We start from the raw sequence: 13,411 nt of genomic DNA, 5'->3' as shown, positions 1-13,411 counted from the left end.
GTCCAGAGAATAGGTCATGGAACATTGGGAGCAAATCTCCTTTGATAATATGCCAACACTTTTTATAAAACTCTGCCGAAAAACCATCCGGCCCTGGAGCCTTATTGTTTTTCATTTGTGCAATGGCCTCAAACGCCTCTTTCTCCGTAAATGGGGCGGTCAGAATATCATTATCATCTGCCGCAAGTTGAGGGACACCCTCAACCATGGACTCATCTAAGGATACAAAATTATCCTCTGGAGGTCCAAACAACTGCTTATAGTAATTAGTTATATAAACTTTAAGGTTCTCTTGTCTTAGAATCGTACTCTCATCTTGCTCAAGCTAAAACATCCTCTTCTTTCGGTGCTTGCCATTTGCAATCATATGAAAGAATTGAGTGTTGTCATCCCCTTGGATGATTTTGCGAACCTTAGCTCGCAGTGCCCACTTCAATTCCTCCTCTCGAAGGAGTTCTTCCAGTCTCAACTCCGCCTCCATTTTAGTTTCTAGCTCTCTGGTATCTAAAATAGTGGGTTCATCTTTTATATCGAGGGATTGGATAAGTAGAAGGAGCCTTTCCTTCTCAACCTTATATATCCCATGCGTATGCTTTGCCCATACACGCAGGAATCTTCGTAGATGCCTAATCTTATTCTGCCATCTTTTAATAGGAGACCTCCCTCCTAAATCTTTAGCCCATTCCCTTGCTACCAGATCTAGTAACCCTTCTCTTTCAAACCACGATAATTCAAAAGAGAAGTAGTTTTTATTCCCCACATGGGTGGCCTCACCAGAATCAATTAGCAATGGAGTGTGATCCCAGACTGCGCGTGATAACGCTTGGACTATTACCAGGGGAAACTTCTGCTCCCATTCGACGCTGGCGAGGACACGATCCAACTTCTCAAAAGTCGGGTTTGGTAACGAATTAGCCCAAGTGAATTTCCTACCAGAAAGCTCTATCTCTATAAGATCCAAGCTTTCGATTATGGTATTTAACATAAAGGACCATCTGTCGTCAAAATTCTCATTATTCTTTTCCTTCCTTCTTCGAATAATCTTAAAATCGCCCCCAATGAGAATTGGGAGCTGCTCGCTACCACAAATACGGACGAGGTCAGTCATGTCTACTACACAACCTTCTTCTTGTGGACGTTGTTGGGCCTCCAAGTGCAGAGGTTTATAGGACAGTAGCAAATTTCCCTCAAGTGGATGACCTAAGGTTTATCAATCCGTGGGAGGCGTAGGATGAAGATGGTCTCTCTCAAGCAACCCTGCAACCAAACAACAAAGAGTCTCTTGTGTCCCCAACACACCCAATACAATGCTAAATTTTATAGGTGCACTAGTTCGGCGAAGAGATGGTGATACAAGTGCAATATGGATGGTAGATATAGGTTTTTGTAATCTGAAAATACAAAAACAGTAAGGTAGCAAGTGATAAAAGTGAGCATAAACGGTATTGCAATGCGTTGAAACAAGGCCTAGAGTTCATACTTTCACTAGTGCAAGTTCTCTTAACAATAATAACATAATTGGATCATATAACTATCCCTCAACATGCAACAAAGAGTCACTCCAAAGTCACTAATAGCGGAGAACAAACGAAGAGATTATGGTAGGGTACGAAAACACCTCAAAGTTATTCTTTCCGATCAATCCATTGGGCGATTCCTATAAGTGTCACAAACAGCCCTAGAGTTCGTAGTAAAATAACACCTTAAGGCACAAATCAACCAAAACCCTAATGTCACCTAGATACTCCAATGTCACCTCAAGTATCCGCGGGTATGATTATACGATATGCATCACGCAATCTCAAATTCATCTATTCAACCAACACAAAGAACTTCAAAGAGTGCCCTAAAGTTTCCACCGGAGAGTCAAGACGAAAACGTGTGCCAACCCCTATGCATAAGTTCATGAGGTCACAGAACTCGCAAGTTGATCACCAAAACATACATCAAGTGGATCACGTGATATCCCATTGTCACCACACATAAGCACATGCAAGACATACATCAAGTGTTCTCAAATCCTTAAAGACTCAACACGATAAGATAACTTCAAAGGGAAAACTCAATTCAGCACAAGAGAGTAGAGGGGGAGAGACATCATAAGATCCAACTATAATAGCAAAGCTCGTGATACATCAAGATCGTACCACCTCAAGAACACGAGAGAGAGAGAGAGATCAAACACATAGCTACTGGTACATACCCTCAGCCCCGAGGGTGAACTACTCCCTCCTCGTCATGGAGAGCGCCGGGATGATGAAGATGGACACCGGAGAGGGATCCCCCCTCCGGCAGGGTGCCGGAACAGGGTCCCGATCTATTTTGTTTCCTGATGTTTTTAGGGTATATGGATATATATAGGTGAAAGAAGTCGGTCAGGGGAGCCATGAGGGGTCCATGAGGGTGGGGGCACGCCTAGGGGACAGGCACGCCTCCCTACCTCGTGGCCACCTCGAAGCTTCCCTGACGTCTCCTCTAAGTCTCCTGATTTGCTTTCGTTCCAAAAATAACTCTCCTGAAGGTCTCATTCCGTTTGGACTCCGTTTGATATTCCTTTTCTTCGAAACACTGAAATAGGCAAGAAAACATCAATTTGGGATGGGCCTCCGGTTAATAGGTTAGTCCCAAAAATAATATGAAAGTGTATAATAAAGCCCATAAACATCCAAAACAGATAATATAATAGCATGGAACAATACAAAAATATAGATACGTTGGAGACGTATCAGCATCCCCAAGCTTAATTCCTGCTCGTCCTCAAATAGGTAAATGATAAAAACAGAATTTTTGATGTGGAATGCTACCTAACATATTTATTAATGTAATCTTCTTTATTATGGCAAGAATATTCAAATCCATAATATTCAAGACAAAAGTTTAATATTTACATAAAAATAATAATACTTCAAGCATACTAACCAAGCAATTATGTCTTCTCAAAATAACATGGCCAAAGGAAGCTATCCCTACAAAATCATATAGTCTGACTATGCTCTATCTTCATCACACAAAATATTTAAATCATGCACAACCCCGATAACAAGCCAAGCAATTGTTTCATACTTTTGATATTCTCAAACTTTTTCAATCTTCATGCAATACATGAGCGCGAGCTATGGATGTAGCACTATAGGTGGAATAGAAATGTGGTTGTGGAGAAGAAAAAAAGCAGAAGATAGTCTCACATCAACTAGGCGTATCAACGAGCTATGGAGATGCCCATCAATAGATATCAATGTGAGTGAGTAGGGATTGCCATGCAATGGATGCACTAGAGCTATAAGTGTATGAAAGCTCAAAAAGAAACTAAGTGGGTGTGCACCCAACTCGCTTGCTCACGAAGACCTAGGGCATTTTGAGGAAGCCCATCATTGGAATATACAAGCCAAGTTCTATAATGAAAAATTCTCACTAGTATATGAAAGTGACAACATAGGAGACTCTCTATCTGTAGGGAAACATAGTAATTTCAAAAATTTCCTACGCACACGCAAGATCATGGTGATGCATAGCAACGAGAGGGGAGAGTCTGTCCATGTACCCTCATAGACCGAAAGCGGAAGCGTTAGCACAACACGGTTGATGTAGTTGTACGTCTTCATGATCCGACCGATCAAGTACCGAACGCACGGCACCTCCGAGTTCAGCACACGTTCAGCTCGATGACGTCCCGCGAACTCCGATTCAGCAGAGCTTCACGGGAGAGTTCCGTCAGCACGACGGCGTGATGACGGTGATGATGTTGCTACCGACGCAGGGCTTCGCCTAAGCACCGCTACAATATGACTGAGGTGGAATATGGTGGAGGGGGGCACTACAAACGGCTGGGAGAGATCAACAGATCAACTTGTGTGTCTTGGGGTGCCCCCTTGCCCCCGAATATAAAGGAGCAAGGGAGGAGGAGGCTGGCCCTAGGAGGGGCGCGCCAAGGGAGTAGGATTCCTACTCCTAGTAGGAGTAGGTTTCCTCCTTTCCTAGTCCAACTAGGAGAAGGGGGGAAAGGAGGGGAGTGGAGAAGGAAGGGAGAGGGGGCCGCGCCCCAAACCCCTTGTCCAATTTGGACTGGGCTTGGGAGGGGGGCGCGCCACCTCCTGGCTACTGCCTCTCCTTCCCACTAAGGCCCATTAAGGCCCAATGTTACTTCCTCGTATTCCTGTAACTCCCCGGTACTCCGAAAAATACCCGAATCACTCGGAACCTTTCCGATGTCCGAATATAGTCTTCCAATATATTAATATTTATGTCTCGACCATTTCGAGACTCCTCGTCATGTCCCCGATCTCATCTGGGACTCCGAACTACCTTCGGTACATCAAAACACATAACTCATAATACAAATCTTCACTGAAACTTTAAGTGTGCGGACCCTATGGGTTCGAGAACTATGTAGACATGACCGAGACATGTCTCCGGTCAATAACCAATAGCGGAACCTGGATGCTCATATTGGTTCCTACATATTCTATGAAGATCTTTATCGGTCAAACCGCATAACAACATATGTTGTTCCCTTTGTCATCGGTATGTTACTTGCCCGAGATTCGATCATCGGTATCTCAATACCTAGTTCAATATCGTTACCGGCAAGTCTCTTTACTAGTTCTGTAACACATCATCCCGCAACTAACTCATTAGTTGCAATGCTTGCAAGGCTTATAGTGATGTGCATTACCGAGTGGGCCCAGAGATACCTCTCCGACAATCGGAGTGACAAATCCTAATCTCGAAATACGCCAACCCAACAAGTACCTTCGAAGACACCTGTAGAGCACCTTTATAATCACCCAGTTACGTTGTGACGTTTGGTAGCACACAAAGTGTTCCTTCGGTAAACGGGAGTTGCATAATCCCATAGTCATAGGAACATGTATAAGTCATGAAGAAAGCAATAGCAACAAAGTAAAACGATCAAGTGCTATGCTAACGGAATGGGTCAAGTCAATCACATCATTCTCTAATGATGTGACCCCATTAATCAAATGACAACTCATGTCTATGGCTAGGAAACTTAACCATCTTTGATTCAACGAGCTAGTCAAGTAGAGGCATACTAGTGACACTCTGTTTGTCTATGTATTCACACATGTATTATGTTTTCGGTTAATACAATTCTAGCATAAATAATAAACATTTATCATGAAATAAGGAAATAAATAATAACTTTATTATTGCCTCTAGGTCATATTTCTTTCACTATCATGAAGATCATGGTGCTACTTTGAAGCACAAGTGTGGAAAGAGGATAGTAACATTGTCCCTTCTCTCTTTTTCTTTTTTTTATTTGGGCCTTCTTTTTTTGGCCTCTTTTCTCTTTTTATTTATTTATTTTTTGTCAAGAGTCTCATCCCTACTTGTGGGGGAATCATAGTCTCCATCATCCTTTTCTTACTGGGACAATGCTCTAATAATGATGATCATCACACTTTTATTTACTTACAACTCAGGAATTACAACTCGATACTTAGAACAAAATATGACTCTATGTGAATGCCTCCGGCGGTGTACCAGGATGTGCAATGACTCATGAGTGACATGTATGAAAGAATTATGAACGGTGGCTTTGCCACAAATACGATGTCAACTACATGATCATGCAAAATAATATGACAATGATGGAGCGTGTCATAATAAATGGAACAGTGGAAAGTTGCATGGCAATATATCTCAGAATGGCTATGGAAATGCCATAATAGGTAGGTATGGTGGATGTTTTGAGGAAGGTATATGGTGGGTATATGATACCGGCGAAAAGTGCGCGGTAATGGAGAGGCTAGCAAATGTGGAAGGGTGAGAGTGCGTATAATCCATGGACTCAACATTAGTCATAAAGAACTCACATACTTATTGCAAAAATCTATTAGTTATCGAAACAAAGTACTACGCTCATGCTTCTAGGGGTATAGATTGGTAGGAAAAGACCATCGCTCGTCCCTGACCGCCACTCACAAGGAAGACAATCAATAAATAAATCATGCTTCGACTTCATCACATAACGGTTCACCATACGTGCATGCTACGGGAATCACAAACTTTAACACAAGTATCTCTCAAATTCACAACTACTCAACTAGCATGACTCTAATATTACCACCTTTATATCTCAAAATAATTATCAAGTATCAAACTTCTCATAGTATTCAACGCACTCTATATGAAAGTTTTTATTATACCCATCTTGGATGCCTATCATATTAGGACTAATTTCATAACCAAAGCAAATTACCATGCTGTTCTAAAAGATTCTCAAAATAATATAAGTGAAGCATGATATTTCATCTATTTCTTCAAAATAAAACCATCGCCGTGCTCTAAAAAGATATAAGTTAAGCATTAGAGCAAATGAGAAACTACTCCGAAAGATATAAGTGAAGATCAATGAGTAGTCGAACAATTATGCAACTATGTGAAGACTCTCTAACATTTAATAATTTCAGATCTTGATATTTTATTCAAACAGCAAGTAAAGTAAAATAAAATAAAATGACGCTCCAAGCAAAACACATATCATGTGGTAAATACAAATATAGCTCCAAGTAAAGTTACCAATGAACGAAGACGAAAGAGGGGGTGCCTTCCGGGGCATCCCCAAGCTTAGGCTCTTGGTTGTCCTTGAATATTACCTTGGGGTGCCTTGGTCATCCCCAAGCTTAGGCTCTTGCCACTCCTTATTTCATAGTCCATCGAATCTTTACCCAAAACTTGAAAACTTCACAACACAAAACTTAACAGAAAACTCGTAAGCTCCGTTAGTATAAGAAAATAAATCACCACTTAGGTACTATTGTGAACTCATTATAAATTCATATTTGTGTAATATCTACTGTATCACAACTTATCTATGTTTCATACCCTCCGATACTACTCATAGATTCATCAAAATAAGCAAACAACACATAGAAAATAGAATCTGTCAAAAACAGAACATTCTGTAGTAATCTGTAGGTTTCGACTACTTCTGGAACCCCACAAATTCTAAAATAATTTATGGACGTGAGGAATTTATCTATTAATCATCTGCAAAAAGAATTAACTAAATATCACTCTTCAATAAAAAATGGCAGCAATTCTCGTGAGCGCTAAAGTTTCTGTTTTTTACAGCAAGATCGCAAAGACTTTCCCCAAGCCTTCCCAAAGGTTCTACTTGGCACAAACACTAATTAAAAGCATAAAACCACATCTAAACAGAGGCTAGATGAATTATTTATTACTAAACAGGAGCATAAAGCAAAGAACAAAAATAAAATTGGGTTGCCTCCCAACAAGCACTATCGTTTAACGCCCCTAGCTAGGCATGATGATTTCAATGATGCTCACATAAAAGATAAGAATTGAAACATAAAGAGAGCATCATGAAGAATATGACTAGCACCTTTAAGTCTAACCCACTTCCTATGCATAGGGATTTTGTGAGCAAACAACTTGTGGGAATAAGAATTAACTTGCATAGGAAGGTAAAGCAAGCAAAACTTCAAAACTTTAAGCACATAGAGAGGAAACTTGATATTATCGCAATTCCTACAAGCATATATTCCTCCCTCATAATAATTTTCAGTAGCATCATGAATGAATTCAACAATGTAGCTATCACATAATGCATTATTTTCATGATGCATAAGCATAGAAATTTTATCACTCCCGACATATGCAAATTTATTGACATGGATAATAGTGGGAGCAAACTCAACAAAATAACTATCATGTGAGGCATAATCCAATTGAAAATTAAAATCATGACGACAAGTTTCATGGTTATCATTATTCTTTATAGCATACATGTCATCACAATAATCATCATAGATAGCAACTTTGTTCTCATAATCAATTGGAACCTCTTCCGAAATAGTGGATTCATCACCAAATAAAGTCATGACCTCTCCAAATCCACTTTCATCAATATAGTCATCATAAATAGGAGGCATGCTTTCATCATAATAAATTTGCTCATCAAAACTTGGGGGACAAAAAATATCATCTTCGTCAAGCATAGCATCCCCAAGCTTGTGGCTTTGCATATCATTAGCATCATAGATATCCAAGGAATTCATACTAATAACATTGCAACCATGCTCATCATACAAAGATTTAGTGCCAAACATTCTAATGCATTCTTCTTCTAACACTTTGGCACAATTATCGGAATCCTTATTTTGATGAAAGACATTAAAAAGATGAAGCATACGAGGTACCCTCAATTCCATTTTTTTGTAGTTTTCTTTTATAGACTAAACTAGTGATAAAACAAGAAACTAAAAGATTCAATTGCAAGATCTAAAGATATACCTTCAAGCGCTAAGCTCCTCGGCAACAGCGCCAGAAAAGAGCTTAATGTCTACTACACAACCTTATTCTTGTAGATGTTGTTGGGCCTCCAAGTGCAGAGGTTTGTAGGACAGTAGCAAATTTTCCTCAAGTGGATGACCTAGGGTTTATCAATCCGTGGGAGGCGTAGGATGAAGATGGTCTCTCTCAAGCAACCCTGAAACCAAACAACAAAGAGTCTCTTGTGTCCCCAACACACCCAATACAATGGTAAATTGTATATGTGCGGCAAAGAGATGGTGATACAAGTGCAATATGGATGGTAGACATAGGTTTTTGTAATGAAAACAGCAAGGTAGCAAGTGATAAAAGTGAGCGTAAATGGTATTGCAATGCGTTGAAACAAGGCCTAGAGTTCATACTTTCACTAGCGAAAGTTCTCTCAACAATGATAACATAATTGGATCATATAACTATCCCTCAACATGCAACAAAGAGTCACTCCAAAGTCACTAATAGCGGAGAACAAACAAAGAGATTATGGTAGGGTACGAAACCACCTCAAAGTTATTCTTTCCGATCAATCCATTGGGCTATTCCTATAAGTGTCACAAACAACCCTAGAGTTCGTAGTAAAATAACACCTTAAGACACAAACCAACCAAAACCCTAATGTCACCTAAATACTCCAATGCCACCTCAAGTATCCGCGGGTATGATTATACGATATGCATCACACAATCTCAGATTCATTTATTCAACCAACACAAAGAACTTCAAAGAGTGCCCCAAAGTTTCTACCGGAGAGTCAAGACGAAAACGTGTGCCAACCCCTATGCATAAGTTCACGAGGTCACGGAACTCGCAACTTGATCACCAAAACATACATCAAGTGGATCACGTGATATCCCATTGTCACCACAGATAAGCACATGCAAGACATACATCAAGTGTTCTCAAATCCTTAAAGACTCAATCCGATAAGATAACTTCAAAGGGAAAACTCAATTCATCACAAGAGAGTAGAGGGGGAGAGACATCATAAGATCCAACTGTAATAGCAAAGCTCGCGATACATCAAGATCGTACCACCTCAAGAACACGAGAGAGAGAGATCAAACACATAGCTATTGGTACATACCCTCAGCCCCGAGGGTGAACTACTCCCTCCTCATCATGGAGAGCACCGGGATGATGAAGATGGCCACCGGAGAGGGATCCCCCCTCCGGCAGGGTGCCGGAACAGGGTCCCGATTGGTTTTTGGTGGCTACAGAGGCTTGCGGCGGCGGAACTCCCGATCTATTATGCTTCCTGATGTTTTTAGGGTATGTGGATATATATATATATAGGTGAAAGAAGTCGGTTAGGGGAGCCACGAGGGGCCCACGAGGGTGGGGGGCACGCCCAGGGGGCAGGCGTGCCTCCCTGCCTCGTGGCCACCTCGAAGCTTCGCTGACGTCTACTCCAAGTCTCCTGGATTGCTTCCGTTCCAAAAATAACTCTCCCGAAGGTTTCATTCCGTTTGGACTCTGTTCGATATTCCTTTTCTTCGAAACACTGAAATAGGCAAGAAAACAGCAATTTGGGCTGGGCCTCCGGTTAATAGGTTAGTCCCAAAAATAATATAGAAGTGTATAATAAAGCCCATAAACATCCAAAATAGTTAATATAATATCATGGAACAATCAAAAATTATAGATATGTTGGAGACGTATCAATCAGCTAAGAAATCAGGTTTGAGTTCTGGCTGCGCGACACCATATACCGCCACCAATGGCCAATTAAACCCATCGGCCTTTGATCTGACTCAAAATTTTACCGCGAAGTCCCCCATGACCACACTCCGAACTTCCAAATAATCACACTTAACTCCAAGTAAGATCCCGCCGGACCTTCCTCTTGGAGGTAGACAATGCCAGTCGAAGTCGACACCCCCATAAAGAGTGCTAAGGAAGTGGGGGGTGAAGTTGGCCCTTCTAGTTTCAGAAAGGGCGATCAAGTCCAGCTTGTGTTCAATAGACGCATCGGCTAGAAACCTTCTTTTAACCAAGTCTTTAAGACCTCTGCTATTCCAAAAAATCCTCTCATATTTCATCATGAATTTTTTTAGAGGTACGGATCCTAGCACTTCTATGTACTGCTGAAACTAGATAAACCTTCTGTTTCCACTTCCGCTTAGGCTTATTTTGGTCTGTCGGCCGATCCTCACAACCGGCCTCCGTGGACCTAACCCCTAGAACATCAACATGGATCGAGCCCCTAGGGGAACTGAAATCCTCTGTTGGGGAACGTAGCAGAATTTTAAAATTTTCTACGCATCACCAAGATCAATCTATGGAGTCATCTAGCAACGAGGGAAAGAGGAGTGCATCTACATACCCTTGTAGATCACGAGCGGAAGCGTTCAAGAGAACGGGGTTGATGGAGTCGTACTCGACGTGATTCAAATCACCGATGACCAAGTGCCGAACGGAGAGCACCTCTGCGTTCAACACACGTACGGTTGGGAAAACGTCTCCTCCAACTTGATCCAGCAAGGGGGAAGGAGAGGTTGATGAAGATCCAGCAGCATGACGGCGTGGTGGTGGAAGCAATGGTAATCTCGGCAGAGCTTCGCCAAGCGTTGGGAGACGGAGGAGTGTCACGAGAGGGAGAGGGAGAGGCCAGGGGCTTGGGTGCGCAGCCCTCCCTCCCCCCCCACTATATATAGGGTGCCTAGGGGGGCGGCCCTAGGAGATCCAATCTCCTAGGGGGGCGGTGGCCAAGGGGGTGCCTTGCCCCCCAAGGCAAGGGTGGCGCCCCCACCCCTAGGGTTTCTGACCCTAGGCGCAGGGGGAGGCCCAAGGGGGGCGCACCAGCCCACTAGGGGTTGGTTCCCCTCCCACTTCAGCCCATGGGGCCCTCCAAGATAGGTGGCCCCACCCGGTGGACCCCCGGGACCCTTTCGGTGGTCCCGGTACAATACCGGTGACCCCCGAAACCTTCCCGATGGCCGAAACTGGACTTCCTATATATAAATCTTTACCTCCGGACCATTCCGGAACTCCTCGTGACGTCCGGGATCTCATCCGAGACTCCGAACAACTTTCGTGTTACCGTGTGCTAATATCTCTACAACCCTAGCGTCACTGAACCTTAAGTGTGTAGACCCTACGGGTTCGGGAGACATGCAGACATGACCAAGAAGCCTCTCCGGTCAATAACCAACAGCGGGATCTGGATACCCATGTTGGCTCCCACATGCTCCACGATGATCTCATCGGATGAACCACAATGTCGAGGATTCAATCAATCCGTATACAATTCCCTTTGTCAATCGGTACGTTACTTGCCCGAGACTCGATCGTCGGTATCCCAATACCTTGTTCAGTCTCGTTACCGGCAAGTCACTTTACTCGTACCGTAATGCATGATCCCGTGATCAACCACTTGCTCACATTGAGCTCATTATGATGATGCATTACCGAGTGGGCCCAGAGATACCTCTCCGTCATACGGAGTGACAAATCCCAGTCTCGAAACGTGCCAACCCAACAGACACTTTCGGAGATACCTGTAATGTACCTTTATAGTCACCCGGTTGCGTTGTGACGTTTGGCACACCCAAAGCACTCCTACTGTATCCGGGAGTTGCACAATCTCATGGTCTAAGGAAATGATACTTAACATTCAGAAAAGCTACAGCAAACGAACTACACGATCTTTGAGCTAAGCTTAGGATTGGGTCTTGTACATCACATCATTCTCCTAATGATGTGATCCCGTTATCAATGACATCCAATGTCCATAGTCAGGAAACCATGACTATCTTTTGATCAACGAGCTAGTCAACTAGAGGCTCACTAGGGACGTGTTGTGGTCTATGTATTCACACATGTATTACGATTTCCGGATAACACAATTATAGCATGAACAATAGACAATTATCATGAACAAAGAAATATAATAATAACCATTTTATTATTGCCTCTAGGGCATATTTCCAACATCCTCATCTTCCTCTATCTCAGGAAGTGTAGGAGCAAGATCCGCACAAAAACTATCAAGAACCCTGAATCCCAACGCGTCTATGTCGGAATCATTCATGGGTTTAACAACAGCTAGATTACGAATCATTTCCAAAGCGCACTCCACTTCTAGATCGAGGATATCATTAACTGATCTAGTGATTTCATTACCATTACTACCTAGTGAGACCCCTAATTGATTTGCATTGTGAACAATCTCATCATTGAAAAAATGCAAAATTGAATTAGACGTATTGACTGACATACCAGTAGTGACCGCAACGTCACGAAGCTTGGCCGCCCGCATAGCGCACCTCAGCTGCATGTCATCAACATCCGGCTGCTCCTGAAGACGACTGCTCATCTGTCATCCTTCAGAAACATGATCTGGGATCCCTCCAAACGCAATGATCTCCTCTTGCATGGGTCCGTTTGAGGTGGGGCCTCCTGCCCAACCCCCAACAGAGATCGATTGAACTAGAACAGCCGAACAACCTCCTAGAGCCATGGAAGCCCCCCGCAGCATCGGCCGGTGGCCGGACCCCAAAGACGCCACCGGAACCACACCAACCGTCAGCGCCAAGGGAGAGGAAGGGGTGAAGGCCGCCTGCCCACGCCCCCCTCCCGACCTGGTCCCCCCGGCTGAGTGAGGCGATGTCACCACCAGACACGCCACTCGGGGTGAAACAGATGCCGCCAAGGGAGAAGTGGGGACGAAGACCTCCTGCCCATGTCCCCCTTCCGGTCATGCCGCCGAAGCCGAGCACGACGAAGGAGATGCAGGGGTGGAGGCCTCCTGCCCGCGCCCCGCACCCTGTCTGGCCGCCAAGGGAGAGTCAGGGGCGGAGGCCTCTTGCCCTCGCCCCCACCCAGTCTGACCGCCCCGCTGGCCCGTGGCATGGCCTCCTCGGCAACGGTCCTGACCGGGCTCCTCGCCCGCGGAGAAGCACCTCCCAGGTCAGACGCTACTGGTGTTGTCGGTACAGTCTCCACCAAGGGTAACACGACAACAAACTCTATCCACAAGAGCATTAGCATCAACAAAATCCAATGTAGGAAGCGATCGCTCAAACACATCATCACGCTCCACCCGATCACTCCACAATCTCGGAGGAGCGGATGCAGGCTCGAACTAACCAAATCT

Source organism: Triticum aestivum, chromosome 3A (assembly GCF_018294505.1).
Source record: "Triticum aestivum cultivar Chinese Spring chromosome 3A, IWGSC CS RefSeq v2.1, whole genome shotgun sequence".
In the NCBI taxonomy this organism is placed as follows: Eukaryota; Viridiplantae; Streptophyta; class Magnoliopsida; order Poales; family Poaceae; genus Triticum; species Triticum aestivum.
This window is presented reverse-complemented; position numbering follows the sequence as displayed.